The sequence below is a fragment of the Phacochoerus africanus genome, chromosome 11, assembly GCF_016906955.1.
Source record: "Phacochoerus africanus isolate WHEZ1 chromosome 11, ROS_Pafr_v1, whole genome shotgun sequence".
Lineage (NCBI taxonomy): Eukaryota > Metazoa > Chordata > Mammalia > Artiodactyla > Suidae > Phacochoerus > Phacochoerus africanus.
The window spans coordinates 108,459,909-108,471,665 of NC_062554.1; the positions used below are offsets into that span (position 1 = coordinate 108,459,909).

Consider the following 11,757-nt stretch of genomic DNA (forward strand, 5'->3'; position numbering starts at 1 on the left):
AGCATCCATTCCAGTCTGTCTTCCTGGATCATTCATTCTGGGGGAAGGCAGCTGCCATGTTGTAAGGACATTCAAGCAGCCTTGTGGGACAGGTCCAAATGGTGAGGAACTAAGGCTTCCTGCCAACACAGGTGAATGAGCATACCAGAGGCCAATCCTCCAGCCTCAGTCAAGCCTTCAGATGAATGCATCCCCAGTCAACAACTTGACTATAAATTCATGAAACTCTGAGCCAGAACCACTCAGCTAAGCTGCTCCTGAATTCCTAACCCACAGAAGCTGCATAATAACAGATAATATTTTTTGGTTACACCTGTGGGACATGGAAGTTCCTGGGCCAGGGATCAAACCCGTACCACAGCAGTGACCCAAGTCCTGCAGCAGTAACACCAGATTCTTAACCTGCTGGGACACAAAAGAACTCCATAAATAATTTTTTTTAGGCTGCTAAAATTGTGGGTAATTTGTTATACAGAAAAATAGACAACTAATACAATGAGTTACTTAGTGTTGCCCTATCGACAAAATCAACTAATCCTTACAACTTCATGAACTAAGCATATTTTACAGAGGACAACACTGAAACTGAGAGGGACCAGCTGTGAATCTACTTACTAAATTATTAATTTATACTTATTTCAAGAGAAAAGTTGAGAAGGCTCAGAGACAACACAAAACGTACTTGACCTGGGTAGGAAAATCAGTACATGGAAAAGCCAAGATTCAAACCCAAGCCTTCTGATTCCAAATCCCATAACCATTCCATTATTTCATGAGGGCATATGTCAGCTCAAGCGCCCTAACACCTGGTCCAATGCAGACAGCAAGAAAGAGGGACACATAAGGCCATAGCCCCAAGTTAGAATGCAGAGCACAGACAAGAGAAAGAGGCAGCACGGGAGGAGATCTGCCTGCATCACCTACGTACTATATGCCAACCTATGCTGAAAATGAGTCCCTGTGGGCTGCAGCACAGGGAGTACTTTAGGGAGGAATCAAAGCTACTTATACAATTCAGTTCTATACAGCCTCACTAGATCACTATCAAGCACCTCCTCCAACAAAGCCACTGGGTTGGCAGTCAGATACAAAGATAAAAAAGACCCAGTCCCTGACATGGAAGTGGGAGCCATCCAGCTGGAGGGTCACTCAACAAACATTTTTTGCTCTAAGCCAGGTACTGTTACAGGCACGGAGACACTGTCATGAACCAAGCAGAAGAAACCAACCAAGAGACCAAAAAAAAGGTAAATATTCAAAACGTCTGATGGCATAAGTGCCTTGGAGAAAATGTGAGCAGGGATGGAGCAAAGAGTATGCTGGGTTTGGGTGGCTGTGAAGATTACACTAATCCAGTGACAGCTGAGCAGACCTCATGAAGTGATGGGGAAGACTGTACCGGGACCCAAAGAAGGAGCCTTTCAGTGGAGGGGAAGTCCCTCAGGTGGGACCATGTGGTGCACTGGCAGGAAGAAGCGGGCAAGAGGGGATGCAGTGGAGATGGGCTCAGATCAGTAGGTCTAGAAGGAAGGGACCATTGACAAAATGGGGGCTTTTCCACTGAATAAGATGAGGAGCCACTTGGGAGTTTTATGAAGAGGTGTGATATGACTGATTTATATATATTTTTGGCCACACCCTTGGCATGAAGAAGGTCCTGGATCAGGGACTGAACCTGTACCACAGCAATACCTGTGCCATAGCAATGACAATATCAGATCCTTAACCTGCTGGGCCACCAGGGAACTCCAACTGATTAATATATTTTTTTTTTCTTTTTAGGGCCACACCTGTGGCATATGGAAGTTCCCAGGCTAGAGGTCAAATCAGAGCTGCAGCCACTAGCCCACACCACAGCCACAGCAATACCAGATCCAAGCCATGTTTGTGACCTACACCACAGCTCACAGCAACACAGATCCTTAACCCACTGAGAAAGACCAGGGACTGAACCCGCATCCTCATGGATACTAGTCGGATTCGTTACCGCTGAGCCACGACAGGAACTCCCTGATTAACACATTTTAAAGGATCACTCTGGCTGCTCTGCTGAGAATATATTGTATGGGGCAGGAGACGAGAAGAGAAGCAAGAAGAACAGGGAGGATGCAGTGGCATTAATCAATGAGAGGTGATGGTAGCTTCAACCAGCCAGTGGCAAGAGCAGTGGTTGGGCTGTGAATATATTTTGAAGAAAAATCAGATGGTATTTACTAACATAGTGAGAGTCAGGTGTGAAAAAGAGAGGAGGCAAGGATGACCCCAAGGCTTGTGGGGAAGCTAGAAGGATGCTCTTATCTTCAACAGAGATGAGGACAATTTTGGGATAACAGGGTTTAGACAGAAATCAGGAATTCATTTTGGTCAGGTTAAATCTAAGGTATTTACTGACGCCAAGGGAGACACTGAATTAACAGGTATGAACATGAATCTGGCATTCAAGAAGGAATTCTGGAAAGGACACAGAGGAGTTCTCTTTGTGGCTCAGTGGATTAAGAACCCGACTAGTATCCACGAGGATGTGTATTCCATCCCTGGCCTGGTTCCGTGGGTGAAGGACCCGGTGTTGCCATGAGTTGTCACATAGGTCACAGATGCAGCTTGGACCTAGCACTGCTATGGCTGTAGCACAGGCAGCAGATGCAGCTCAGATTCAACCCCTAGCCTGGGAATTTCCACATGCCACAGGTGTGGCCATAAAAAGAAAAAAAAGTATACAACAAGAGAGTGGGAGGAAATGACTGCATTTGGGAGGTGACAGCACACAGACTGCATCTAAAACAGAGAGCCCAGGACTTCCCTGATGGCCTAGCAGTTGAAGATCTGGTGTTGTCACTGCTGTGGCATGGGTTCCATCCCTTGGCCTGGGAGCCTCTGCATGCCATGGGCATGGCCAAAAAAAAAAAAACAAAAAACAAAAAAACACCAAGTCTGGATGAAATCACAAGGAAGGGTGTGTAGCTAGCGGGCAGAAAGTCTAGACTGAGCCCCGGATCACTCAAAATATAAAAAGTCAGGAAAAGGAGGGGAAACAGAAAAAAAAAAAAAAAAAGACTGAGGTGCAGCTAGTGATATATGAAAAGAATCAAGGGGAAGTGTCCCAGAGGCTTCGAGAACAGGTGTTTCAAGAGGGAGTGGTCTCCTTCATGAAATTCAGCTGAGAGGGCAGGAAAATGAAGTCTTGAACTTCAATACCACAGGCTTAATGACCCTTGGCTTTCACACCATGGTCATCATTAGAGCTTTGGCAAAACCAACAAGATGGAGAGGTGGCAGCAAAAGCCTCATCCTCAGAGTTTCCATAATGGTGCAGCAAAAACGAATCCGACTAGAAATGATGAGGCTGTGGGTTCGATCCTGGGTCTCTCTCAGTGGGTTAAGGACCCGGCGTTGCTATGAGCTATGGTGTGGGTCACAGACGCAGCTTGGATCTGGCGTTGCTGTAGCTGTGGCATAGGCTAGCAGCTGTAGCTCCAATTAGACCCCTGGCCTGGGAACCTCCATGTGCCAAGGGTGTAGCCCTAAAACGACAAAAGACCAGGAGTTCCCATCGTGGCTCAGTGGTTAACAAATCCAACTAGGAACCATGAGGTTCCGGGTTCGATCCCTGGCCTTGCTCAGCGCGTTAAGGATCTGGCATTGCCATGAGCTGTGGTGTAGGTTGCAGACACGGCTCAGATCCCACGTTGCTGTGGCTCTGGCATAGGCCAGTGGCTGTGGCTCCCATTAGACCCCTAGTCTGGGAACATCCATATGCCATGGGAGCAGCCCAAGAAATGGCAAAAAGACAAAAAATAAATAAATGAATAAGACAAAAGACCAAAAAAAAAAAAAAAAAGCCTCATCCTCGTAGATTCCAGGGAGAACAATCCAATTTCCAATTCACTGGAATACTGAGAATAGAAGAACAAGTTAAATGACACCATGGAGGATGCAGCAGCAGAATGCAGACTGTGCAAAAATCCATGGGACAGAGGCCTAGATTCTTCCACAGATAAACTACAAGGAAAAATGAAAGAGATGGAGGAGGAACTTACAAACTGAAACATGACTTAAGAGACATAGCAATCACCATATGTAGACTTATTTAAGTTCTGATTCAGGCAAACTAAGAGAAAAAAATGCATTAACAAACATTTTTGGAAAAGCATAACATTGTTGGGAAAAAAGTGTAACTGTTGGAAAAAATGTATAACGTTGAAAAAAATGTATAACATTCAAATACTGGACATGTGGGGAGGTTTAGGTTTTTGTTGTGGTAGTCATAATAATAAATTTTTAAAAAAGAGTCCTTACCTTTAGAGCTGAAATATTTACAATTAAAAGGATTGCTGTCTGAGATGTGCTTCAAAGTAAGATGGGAGGGAGACCTGGGTAGGGATTTAGATGGAACAAGACTGTCCAAAGCTGGTAACACCTGAAGCTGGAGGATGGGTTCAGGAGGGTTCATTACACAAGTCTACCTATTTTTGCATAGATTGGAGTTTTCTGTAATAAAAAGGTTAAAAAGCAGAGAGAGGGAAAATGGAGAAGAAAGAATTGGAGATAGCAAGTACAGACTGGGCTAAAGTGGAGCAGAGAAATGCAGCACTGGAGGGAGATGTGGGTCTGGGGAGTTTTGAGGGGTTGTTTTTTGCGGGATTTTTTTTTGGGGGGGGGGCATACCTATGGCATACAGAAGTTCTGGAGCCAAGGATCAGACCCCTGCCATAGCAGCAACCTAATCCACAATAGTGACAATGCTAGATCCTTAATGCACTGAGTTACCAGGGAACTCCTAGGGAGTTTTTGTTACAGAGATGGGCAGTGTTGCAGAATGCCTACATCCTGGTGGGAAGGAGCCATTGGAAGGGGAGGATCTGATGGGGCAGGGGAGAAAGGGGAGAGATGCCAGTGTGACTTCCAGGAGCAAGTGAAGGGGTAGGGTGGTGAGCCCACAGTAACAGGAAGAAGGGGAATACCGGCTGCATGTAAGTGTCCAGAGAGTGACCCTGTTTTCTCAAGAGGGCTAGAAAGCAGGGCCAGCAACTGAGAGTGTGGAGTTGAAGAGCCGGGGAGAATGGGAGGGAAAAAGGAACAGGAAAGGAGCATGAATTCTCAACTGCAAGAAGGGCCCACCGTGAGGGCAATGGGCATGCCTCAAGCGTCTCTGACCAGCGTGCTTTGGGGTCTGTCTCCAGCTGCGTTCAGGTGAGCATACACAAAGATAACCAGTGACAAAGGGTCATCTGCAGGTGCCCAGGGGAAAACCCAAGCATGAAAAGCTATAAAAATTTGCAGATGCCCAGACACCTCAGGGGGGACTGAGAACAGTGACAGCAAAGGCTCCCAGACAGAACCTGTGGGCTCTGTGGAAATGGGTGGAGACCAGCCTCATTGCAGTGGAACATTCCAGACAAGGTTGTTAAAGTGGATTCAGCCTTTGAGGGGACACTGAGGTTGGGCAATAGGGAGCCAGCTATGTTCATGAGAAGGCCTGATGAAACAAAATCAACCGCTTTGTTCCCAGGTGCTTGTCTTCACCACCAGACTTAATGTTGAACTCTAGAGCTGCCAGTATTGGCTGCTTCAAAGTAAAACTTTTCCTACCAGTTATCTGCCCCTAATCTTCCAAGAAATCTCTAAGCAGGTTGGGGCAAGAATGATGATCTCTCTCTGCTTTAAAGATGATGAAATAGGGAGTTCCCGTCATGGCGCAGTGGTTAACGAATCCGACTAGGAACTATGAGGTTGCGGGTTCGGTCCCTGCCCTTGCTCAGTGGGTTAACGATCCGGCGTTGCCGTGAACTGTGGTGTAGGTTGCAGACGCGGCTCGGATCCCGCGTTGCTGTGGCTCTGGTGTAGGCCGGTGGCTACAGCTCCGATTCAACCCCTGGCCTGGGAACCTCCATATGCTGCAGGAGCAGCCCAAGAAATAGCAACAACAACAACAACAACAAAAAAGACAAAAGACAAAAAAATAAATAAATAAAATAAATAAATAAATAAATAAAGATGATGAAATAGGAGTTCCCATCATGGCACAGTGGTTAAAGAATCTGATTGGGAACCATGAGGTTGCAGGTTTGATCCCTAGCCTCGCTCAATGGGTTAACGATCTGGCGTTGCCATGAGCTGTGGTGTAGGTCACAGATGTGGCTCAGATCCCGAGTTGCTCTGGCTGTGGTGTAGGCCGGCGGCTACAGCTCCGATTAGACCCCTAGCCTGGGAACCTCCATATGTCACAGGTGCGCCCTAGAAAAGACCAAAAAAAAATTAAATAATAAAAAAAAAAGGATGATGAAATAGAGGCATAGAGAAGCATTCTCTGGCATCTCAAGGCACTGCCAACTGGAGCAGTTCTAGGTGCTGCAGGTAACAAAAAAACAGAGTTCAGGTAACTGCTGCTGCCATCTTTCCCAGCAGGATGGTGGCCAAGAGAGATACAGGGAGCCTGAATAAGACAGCTGATGAGCAGCCTTTTCTCCCTGTGCAATTACATATTCATATTTTCTGAAATAAAATGGGTCTGCCAAAAAGTGTCATTCACTGAGAAGGGCAGAAGGGGACATTACCTAAGAGGAAGAGGAGCCTCATAGCCCCCTCCTGCTCCCTGGGGGAGGAGTTCCCAAAGGCCTGGGCCCTCCAGTACCTCCCAGCTCTAGGACCTCACCCTAGAAGGCAAGACCTCATGGGTATAAGGTAGGAGCCAAGCTCTATAACCAAGAGAGGGTGGTCCTAGTACACTGGTGACCTGGAAACTGGCCCCATACTATACCAGCACCCAGGGCTGGTTGGACAACAGTAGGGCTGATAGTGGCCTCTCCTTGCTATGTGGGACAGGAGGAGGCATCACCTCCTGTTCTATTGCTGCTGAAAAGGCTGTTGGGCTGGGCAAAGTGGAGACCTATTACTTAGAGGTGAGCTGGACAGGTGGGGACAGGCATGCTAACTGCCCTCTCTAACTCAGAGCAGCTGTGACAGCCAGGGAGGGACATCACACAGCTTCCAGGGAATCATTCCTGACATGGGAGAAAGGGCAGGGCTGAGGACCCAGACCCTGATCCGTAAGAGGTGGCAGTAATCCCAGCACGGCCATGCAATGGGGGTCATCCGGGTGTCACTCCAGCTTGGCCCAAAGAAGGGGACAAGGGCCGAAAGTGGAAGTTCAAAAAGTCACTGGGCCCAGTTTACTTTCCGCAGATGCTGAGGAAGAAAAATTTTCCTTTTACCCTTCTGGGTTCTACAGCTGGTCTAATAGTCAATCTGACATAAGACAGATTAACATAAGAAAAATAAAGTCTAATAACATGTATACCTCCTGAATACATGGGAGAGAGCCAGGAAAACTGAGTTCCTTACCAAAAAGGCCCGAGGTCCCACCTTAAATACCACCTTCTGCTAAAGACAAAAGATGGGGAGTTCCCATTGTGGCTCAGCAGTAATGAACCCAACTAGTACCCATGAGGACACAGGTTCGATCCCTGGCCTCAATCAGTGGGTTAAGGGTCTGGCATTGCTGTGAGCCACAGATGTAGCTCGGATCTGGCATTGCTATGGCTGTGGCAGAGGCTGGTAGCTACAGCTCTGAATCAATGCCTACCCTGGGAACTTCCATGTGCTGTAGGTGTGGTCCTTAAAAAATATACATACATACATACATACATACATACAGGGAGTTCCCATTGTGGTGCAATGGAAACAAATCCATCTAGTATCCACGAGGATGCAGGTTCAATCCCTGGCTTCACTCAGTGGGTTAAGGATCCAGTGTTGCCATGAGCTGTGGTGTAGGCCGGCAGCTGCAGCTCCGATTCAACCCCTAGCCTGGGAACTTCCATATGCTGCCAGTGAAGCCCTAAAAAGCAAAAGTAATAATAATAATAATAAAAAAAAAGATGATGGTGGGGTTGGTCAGTTATGGGAACTTACCAGCAAAACGACAGCATAAAAGGGTAAGACTATTATGTGATATAAATCCTTGCCTTCTCCATTGATGAGAGTTTTTAGAGATCGAGTCATCCCCCTCTCCCTGGTACAGCAGTGGAGACTTCCCTTTACAAAGGGTAACTCTTACTTGGTTTTCAGAGCTTCTTCTGTGCATGCAGTTTCTTTAAAAGAACCATCTTAATCCTTATGCCAAAGAGGCTATCTGGGGGCCACAAATTCTATTCCCCTTCACAGGTTTGGAGACCGAAGGCTGAAAAATGATCAAACATGGAGTTCCCCTAGTGGTGCAATGTAAACGAATCTGACTAGGAACCATGAGGTTGTGGGTCTGATCCCTGGCCTCGTTCAGTGGGTTAAGGATCTGGCGTTGCCATGAGCTGTGGTGTAGGTCACAGACACGGGCTCGGGTCCCACGTTGCTGTGGCTGTGGCGTGGGCCAGTAGCTATAGTTCCAATTGGACCCCTAGCCTGGGAATCTCAATATGCCGTGGGTGTAGCCCTAAAAAGCAAAACAAAAACAAAAAACAAACAAACAAACAAAAAAAACATCAAACACAACATAGCAACTCCTGGAAGACTTGTCAGAACCAGGCCAAGGACAGAGCAGACCTCTGCAGGGTCCAGCCCACGGTCAGCTCCCACACTATCCTCCAGGCAAAGCCATACAGGCCTCTCTCAGCATCATGTCTTCGTGAGTTTTTTTGTTTTTGTTTTGTCTTTTTAGGGCTGAACCCGTGGCATATGGAGGTCCCCAGGTTAGGGATCCAATCAGAGCTGTAGATGCTGACCTACACCACAGCCACAGCAACGCTGGATCTGAGCCGCCTCTGTGACCTATACCACAGCTCATGGCAACACCAGATCCTTAACCCCCTGAGCGAGGCCAGGGATGAACCCTGCATCCCCATGGATACCAGCTGGGTTTGTTAACAGCTGAGCCATGACAGGAACTCCATGTTTTATACACAGCTCTGGAGCACTAGCTCTCAAACACTAGCTCTCAAACTCATCTGCACCCTGAGATCCTTATGGACCTTTCAGAAATGAGTGCTGCCTACTCTGCACCCCAGAGACGAGGATGCTGATTTAACCAGGTCAGGACCAGGCTTGGCCGTCAGGAGGCTTCAAAGCTGCTCAGGTGATTCTAATGTGAGGCCAAGTTTGCCCACCGCTGGAAAGAAGGCAAAGTCACCTTTCAATGGCCCCTTCCCTCCATCACACCTGGTGCAAGGGAAATGTGAATCTCTCGTTGTACTTGGTGAAAGATGGCAATACAACATAAAATATCTTTCCGCCCAAGTGTCTGCAGTGTAACATGATGAGGTGTCCTGAGCACACACATCCCCAGCCTGGCTGGCTGGTGCTGAGGTATGAGGTAGATGGGCCCCTGGGCTGAGAACAGGTGGGACTTGTTAGGTCAAGTAAATTGGGCCTTGCTTCACTTTGACACCTGAAAGAAAAAGTTAATTGAGGAGCTGAGCTCAGTTGGAGTAAAAAGATAAGATGACCACTTCAATCACTCCCGGGGTCAAGGAGATCTCTGCAAATACACGTGCGCAGTAAGACTCCTAGGGTCAAAAAAGGGAGGGGGTGCCAGGCTATAAATTTTAAATCCTGATACTATTCCGGCATCCTTTGCTTTGGAATTCATCTTTGCCAAAAGATGCACGCGCCTATTGAGGAGGGTGTCCATTCATGTGTGAAAAAATAAAACAAGATAAGTGGCTAAACTTAAACAAAGGTCCTGGTGTGCGCCTCACCCCGCACCTGAACTCCTCTTTAGGGTGTGTATTACTCTTTGCTTCTGACTTAAACGACTTCTCTGTGCATTCTAACTGCTGTACTCTGACTCTAAACTTTATACCTGTTTTCGCAGTCTTTGCCTCCTTGAAACATTCTTATTTTCAACAGGGGTCAAAAATCAGGGCAATTACGCGTCTAGCGTCTAGTTAGTCTAGTGCCCAGGATTCCTGGTTTTCAACCAGGCTGCCCAGGTTCAATTCCCGAGCAGAAAACTGAGATCTCTCTCCAAGCCATCACTCACCTCTCTCGCTGAGATCAGCAGGAGTGCCTCCAGCCACCCCTTCGGCGGACTGACGCGCAGGCCAGCCAGCTGGGGTTGGAGACACGGTCACGGTTGGGCCAGGGTCCCGGGACTGCGCGTTCTTGGCCAGCGCCCCTCCTCCCCCGGCTCCAGCTCCAGCTCCCAGCCTCGCCAAAAAGCAGCCAGGTGGCCTGCCTCCCCGATGCGCCGGCGAGGACTGCGAGACCGTCTGAAGAGCCTACCAGGCCAGCCTGCCCGTGCCCCGGCCAACCCGGCCTGCATTTCAGCCCAGCCCGGGTGGGCTCCCCAGTCAGCCCCCTCGCCCCACCCTGACGGCAGGCGGACAGCCAAGGCGCCAGGCAGGGGCACTTACCTGCATGGGGCGGCATTCCCTCGACCATTTCCCCGCGCAGCGCCGGTGTTGGTGGCAGACCTCCTTCTGGGGCAGAGCCTGCGCCCAGCTCCAGCTCCCGCTGTCCAGCCCCAGACCCTGGATGCCCAGCTGCCGAGATTGTGGCCGTGTTGACACAAACTGCATCCTGGGAGCGCTGTTCCCAGCTCGCGGGCCAGGGAGGTTATTTCTAGGCGCCTTCCCCCTCGCCTGCCCGACAGCTCCATCTACAGCCCAAAGGTGCGAACAATCCCCTTCTGCTGCGCTCCCGCCCCTCCGCCGCCAGCGGGCCAGCCAATGGCCTCAGAGCTCCTGTCCGCTGGGGGTACCGACGGGGCCACTCCCCCGCCAAGGAGGCCATCGCCGCTTCTAAAGTGGCTCTGTGTGACTGTGCTCGGTTGAGCCCCTCAGTCTGGGATGGCCTACCCTAAAGTACTAAACAATTCAGGGTCCTGAGCCATGGGCTGTTTTTATCAATTCTGCTAATATGTATTGAGCATCCCAAAGGACCTGATCTTTGCAATTTGCAACCGTCTCCAGACAAACTCGTCTCTTTGTTCTGGCCTCTCCTCTTCCCTCATGCCTTTGCAGGTTTCACCTCCCCACCCTTCCCTCTTCCAATCCAAATTTACCTAGACCAACTCCAGGCCTTTGCACTGGTCTGGATAACAGAAATATGACCTGGGTGGGGTCAGAAGAGGGCTGAGCTATTCTTCCCAAGTAAGATGCCCTGCACTGTAACAACAGCCTCTTCCAGAACCTTCAAATGCTGGTCAACTCACTTTGAAATGTCAGGCCAAGTCGGAGGAGTATCTGGGAGGGGACAAGGTAGGCTGATGGAGAAGATAAGGGAAGAGGGAAAAGCATTCATTCAGTCCACAGATATTTACTGAGCACCTACCAGGTGCCAAATGCCCCTTAGACAGCAGGTGGGCTTCACAGTTGGATATACCTGGGTTTAAATTCCAAATCACCATTTACTAGCTGTGACTGTGAGCAATTTCACTTCTCTGGGCGTCACTTGGTCTTTTCATATATAAATGAAGAAAATAATGCCTATTCCACAATTATAAAATCAAATGAGATAAGAACAGTGCTTACAGGCACTCAACAAAGGTAATTACCCTCAAAAGGTAAGTCCTTGTAATTATCCTCAAAATAGTGTCTCCTCTATCTTCCTAAATGACTAGTCCCCATCTTGGTGAGACAGAGATCTCCAATGCTTATTATCACTCCGTGTGGAAGCAGACCTGCCAAAGAACCCCCCACCCCAGACTAGTACTCTTTCGTTCCACTGCACTTAGTGAAATAAAAGGCATTATCAGCCCAAGTGAGACATGTGCTTAGAGCACCATATTCAGAACGATTGTCAGGTACTTTCTCCATCAGGCCT

At 48.5% G+C, this 11,757-nt stretch overlaps 1 long non-coding RNA gene across 1 annotated transcript in view; it reads right to left on the reverse strand.

Moving 5' to 3' along the window:
- The window catches only part of LOC125111843 (uncharacterized), a 54,125-nt gene extending 43,316 nt beyond the window's left edge, over positions 1-10,809 (reverse strand). The window contains exon 1 of the long non-coding RNA XR_007130953.1: positions 10,347-10,809. This is a non-coding gene — a long non-coding RNA (uncharacterized LOC125111843). The remainder of the gene's footprint in view (positions 1-10,346) is intronic.
- Positions 10,810-11,757: the final 948 nt, after the last annotated feature.